Here is a 6,065-nt window from a genome sequence, read left to right on the forward strand (position 1 = left end):
CAGTGAGTGAGGGCTCATCCCAGTGAGTGAGGGTTCACCTCAGTGAGTGAGGGTTCATCCCAGTGAGTGAGGGTTCACCCCAGTGAGTGAGGGCTCATCCCAATGAGTGAGGGAGGGCTCACCCCAGTGAGTGAGGGCTCATCCTGATGAGTGAAGACTTATACCAGTGAGTGGGGTTTCACACCAGTGTGAGGGCTCAGAGGTGTATGTGAGGGCTTACATTGTGAGTGAGGGTTCACCTCAGTGAGTGAGGGTTGACCCCAGTGAGTGAGGGTTGACTCCAGTGAGGGAGGGCTCACACCAGTGAGGGGGGCTCAGTCCAGGGAGTGAGGGCTCATCCCAGTGAGTGAGGATTTACATCAGTGAGTGGGCGTTCACAAGAGTGTGAGGGCGTGAGGGCTCAGAGCTGCATGTAAGGGCTCACACTGTGAGTGAGGGTTCACCCCGGTGAGTAAGGCTCACCCCAGTGGGGGTTCACACCAGTGAGTGAGGGTTCACCCCAGTGAGGGAGGTCTCACCCGAGTGAGGAAGGGCTCACCCGAGTGAGAGAGGGCTACTGCTAAAATGTGAGGCAACACATAATTGCTTCTGGGTGAAGATAATAAGTATGGTTGGCTAGGGATATGAATTCATAAGAGTGACCTATAGTTTGCTCACCTCACCCTTACTTATAATCATGGAAACATCTGACTATGACAATAATGCTTCTTCTGATATTTTTGCCATTGTTCTAGTGGTTCTAGTGTAATCCAATAGACAAAGAGGATTCGGGATACTCAGCACCCATCAAAAACAGGCTGATTCCTGGTTCTGACAGAACTTAAGAGTTTCCACGGGCATCAAACAGAAACCGTTCTATCTTCCACCGAGGAGGGGAGAATTCATGCTGAGAACCCTTGATTCACGCACACATTCAGCTGCCGCTGTCCGCATTCCTAGATGTGCGGGCTATGGAGGGGAGGATTTCTGCCCTCGGAGACTCCGCGCGTTGCTGCCTGTTGGTGAGCCCAGGGAAGAGGGGATCGCATGTGTGCTGAGCTGGGCTGCAGTAGTTCAGGGATGGAGAGGGGAGTCCGGAGGGGAAGGGTACTACTGATGGGCAAACATGGCCCACTGAGGACATCTGGGTGTCGGAGAGGGAACGAGGAGGGAAGGCGCTGTCTTGAGTTCTTAGAACTCATGTCATTGTGTGGATTTGAAATCTGTAACTGACGGGCTGTGGCACAACTTAGCTTACCTTCAGGTACTCAGAGGAGGTCGTTTGATACACGCCTCTCTTTCCCCCTGTCTACAAACAGATGACCAAAGTCATGGCAATTACAACACCTGTAATGGATCCTTTTCAAATGCTTTAAAGATCTAAAGGAGTCTAAAGGCCAGTAGGTTTTCACCCTCATCCTGCTGTGGACACATGATGTGCCTTCATTGGTTGTCCAGATTTTCCTTTATTTTTGAGGATTACTGAAAAACTGAATGTTGTGATTATGACTCTTGCTCTTATGTATATAATACAGTGTGTTATATTGTTGTTACTTCACATGTAACCATTAGTATATATTTACAAAAGCACCCATTAAAAGATATCCGAGTAGGGATAAAAAGGGCCTATTCTAACAGTGTTTCAGCAAAAATTTAAACAATATCTTGTACAGCAGGATTTTGGCAGATGGCAATGGGTGATTATTTTTTCCCCAGAGTAAGAACATTTGAGTTTGAGAAGAGATCCCATCTTTAAAAAGGGCACTTTATTTTTGTGTCCCTAAATTGCTATGACTTTACTAAGATCAAAATATATTTTAACTGCCTTGCACGTTTTATTTTCTCTTCTTTCTTTCTTCTTCTTCTTCTTTTTCTTCTTCTTTTTTTTTTTTGAAAGGGATAGAGAAGGGGGGCATAGAGGGAGAGAGAGAATCTTAAGCAGGCTCCATGCCCAGCACAGAGCCTGATGCAGGACTCAATCCCACAACCCTGAGATCATGACCTGAGCTGAAATCAAGAGTCAGACACCCAATTCACTGAGCCACCCAGGCGCCCCCTGCCTTGCACATTTTAATAATTGATATTATATTGTTTTTATATTATAAAATAAAATCCAAAAATATATATAGCAGAAAGTAAGTACAGCTTTCATTATTCAGAATCTTGGATATTTGATGTTCTTCAGATAGGGCCCTTACTAAATGTTATCAAATGTTATCAATAACCATGATGTTAATGAGGATATAACCAATCTAATGAAGGTCTGGGTTGAAATAGTCATTTCTGGAATAGATTGGTATCATTTTAAGACATTTCTAGTTGAAGTGTTAGCTATACACAGTTTCAAGGGATCTTTTTTGCTAAAATTAACAGATAGATGCTAAAGTGGTTGGCAGTTCTTCTTACTTCCTATGACTGTGTTATTACTCAAGTCCTGATGAACATTTCTGACAAGGAGTTTCATGGACACATCACAATATGAAGAAATTCCATTTTTATTGTCAACACGCTGAAATCACAGAGTGATGGAATATAGTGGATATAAATTTAAATCAATCCCAAAGCTTTCACTGGGCCCAGCTGTTTTCTAATATAATTTGTATGTACAAGAAGTAAAAGAGCTCTTTACATTTTTGACTTTTATTTGAACCCTTACATTTAGCAGGTTTGTGAAAGAATAGTCCCATATGTAGGGGGTTGGTTATTATAATTTCCTCCATCTTTTAAAATGCATTTAATTTTGATAAACTGAGATATACTATAGCAATATCTACTCTACAAAAGGCAAAAACATTTAGATGAAAAATAAAAAATGGAATCAATCATTCAGATGCTTCCAAATGTTTGGCACTGTAGAAATTCCCTCTGAATGACTGGCTCAATTTTTTATAAAGTATTTTTGCAGTGCTGACCCTAAGAATATGCTTGTAATTACTAATGTATATCCCTGAGAATATGGGTGAAATTTAAGTTGAAATGAATCTTAAATATGCTAAGGATGTTTGTTATTTAAAGAATCTGTGGTTAATTTATATTTAAAGCAAATAAGCACTTCATAAGGAAAATTCATTTTTTTCCTTCATTTTTGGTAAATTTAAATTTATATCACTGTAGAGATAGATTTTTAAAATACCTGTGGATATTTTAGAATTATTTTGGTTATTTATTTTCATTTTTATAATAGTTATTTTAAAACTAATATTAAAGTTATAATAAGCTGCATAAGAACATTGTGATATTTGTAGATGAACAACAATGTTGTGTTTATTGCTGTGGAATTCTGCATTTCCAAGCCTCATTACCACCAAGCAGACTCTAGCTAGACTAAAGCTAGGACTTTGGGGAGTGAGGGCAAGGGGTTTTGGAAAAATATGTAAAAGTCTACTGTAACTCTTTATGTTGCTCAAGAAAGATGTATCCTTCCCATCATCATCATCATCACTTTCTATAAAATCTTCTCTAAAGGAGAGACTACTTCTACATTAGGTACACATTCTCTATGTATACACTGTTCTTCCCAAAAAATGTTGACTTGTATCAGATCAAATAAATGAGTCTCAAAGAGATCTAAACCAACACACACACACACACACACACACACACACACACACCCTGATGCTGTTTATGTTCTGCATGGGGCTTAGGGACTGCTCGCCTCCTAAATTCCACTCCTGCGTGAGGTGGTGGCGGCTACCAACTGCTCGTGAGGCCATTTGGGACCTTGCTTCCCCAAAATCGTGGGCCAGCTTGGCACCCTCTGGGAACTGTTAGAAATGCAAAGTACAGACCCCCGACCCCACTCACCTAGAGATTCCGAGTCTGCACTTTACTAAGATCTTGTTCCCATTAAAGGTTAGAAGCACTGATTTACATAATTTTAAATACATTAGACGATGTTAAATAATGTCCATTGATTTCTAGGTATGGTAAAGATCCTCACCAACTCTCCTCCCCCCCTGTCCAATGCAAATGTAATATTTTTTTTGTTTTTTTTCTTCTCCATTGGTTCCCCTGGAAATTCCACAACACACATAGCTTGATCTTCCATTCAGTATAGATAATATCACCTGACCTTTCACCCTATACACATTTTATTCCCTCAGTCTCCTCCCACTTCTGCATCTGGGCCTCTACTTTTTATTTTCAAGGTTGACAAGTCATACCACCAATGAGAATATCATGTTTGGGCTCTAGCTGACCTAGTTGAGAATGAATGATTTAGAGATGATTTTTATAATAAGTTACAGAAAACTCAAAAGTAGCTTAAAAGTGTGTATGGAAATACACACCCACCCACAGTGTCACGATATGTATACCCATGCCTGCGCAGCCCCCCCCGCCCCACACAGTTAGGGTGCTGGCTTCAAGGGTTCATCGGTGGCTGAAGGATCATAGGGCCAGCACCTCTGTCGTTCCTTTGGACGTTTCGTCATGGTCACAGGTTGGCTGCCTCAGACTGAGGGTTTTTTCTCCCCATGATCAGGTGGAGAGAGTCTTCTGTACGACTGGGGTTCACTGTGAGCTTTAGTGCTGTTCCTCTTCCTCCTCTGCCATGCACTTTGGGTGTGCTGAGAGGGCAGTGAGTTTTGTCTTTTAAGCTAATGGGTTAGTGGAGTGGCTGAGCTGTAGGGTCCTCAGGAGGATTTTGACTGAAAGCCATGTGCAGGTGAGAATTTGGTAAAGTACTGAAGAGGAATGTGTGGGTGCCTGGTGGTCAATAGGGGACACTATGCTGGAGGCAGCTATTTCCTTACTCTCTTACTTATCATTAGAATAAGGAGGGAAGAGTTTGATGATATGATTATTTCCCAAGTTATGGACAGGTTATAGGGAGACCACACGGCTATTGCAGTCCCAGGGGCTTCTCCCGCCTCCAGACCAAAAGGCTGAAGGTGAGAACAATGAGGAGGGTATGACCTTCGGTGGGGGGCAAATCACCTTGAGGGGACTTCACAGGGAAGGAGCAGAGGGACGGTAACCAACCCAACCTTCCCTCCTTCTGCTGTTCTGTTGGGCTTCTCACTGGCTGGACCTCACTGGAAGCTGGAAGGAAGGGATCATGAGGAGGATTCTATTTACTCCACTGGAGCAGACCTAGGGAGAAAAGTTTGCAGAGCCTATCGGAAGGTCACACAGAAGTTGTTTGGTGCACCTGCTTCATGCACATTCTCCCGTGCCTCTTACTAACTGACACCCAGCTGTGAGCAGCTACACACGTTATTTCTGATGCTCCAAGAACAAGCCAAGTTGAAGCCATTAAAGGAAAAGTGAAATCCAGGACATCAGAAGCAGAAGAGCAGTGGGACTGTGGGCTTGCCATTTGAGTGGTGGGTGCACAACCATGCTTGTTTATGCAAAAATGCTTCCCCACCCACTGGCCTTCCTGGTCCATGCAACCAGACTTAGCCCTATCAGAGATTAATGTGTCAGAAACCAACCTGCCTGCCAGTCAATGAACTGTGGTGACCTGGGGCTGCTACTGTGAATAGGAATCTAGGTTATTCCCTGTATAGATGACAGTTTACTCTTGCCTTTTATGTCTTTCATCGAGAACTGAAGCGTCTCCATTTTCAGACATGTCTTCGTGTGAAAATCTTCCTTTGTTACTCTTGATTTTGAGTGACTTGATCAATCACAGAATGTAGCATTGAACTAGTGCCCATGTTTCAAGTGCTCCAAGGAGCTCCATGATTTACAGGGAAGTCTGCACCTTCTTGATATTAGGTCCCTAACCCTTGCTTAATTTAGAACAACTCTGCTTTCATTTTTAAATTGGGCTTCTGCTTAATTTTACACTTAGCAAAAATTTAGAAGTTTCACTGCTTCATAAAAGTTGAAAATTACTGATCTATTCTCATGCTCTCCCTTTGTAGGCTTTATTCGGAGAGGTTAAGTTTCTTAAGATCACGCACCTTATTAAGTAGCAGAATCGAGGCCAAGATTCAAGGCATTTGATGTGTGCTCCTGTACTCCTTCCACTAGGCTCCATAGTTTCTTTTGCTAATTTTTAAAGGTAACTGTGTAAATAGGCTCATTTTATAAAAAGAACAAGAATTGGGTATCTGAGTGGTTAACAGTGTTCCTGG

The sequence above is a fragment of the Neomonachus schauinslandi genome, chromosome 10 (genome assembly GCF_002201575.2).
Source record: "Neomonachus schauinslandi chromosome 10, ASM220157v2, whole genome shotgun sequence".
In the NCBI taxonomy this organism is placed as follows: Eukaryota; Metazoa; Chordata; class Mammalia; order Carnivora; family Phocidae; genus Neomonachus; species Neomonachus schauinslandi.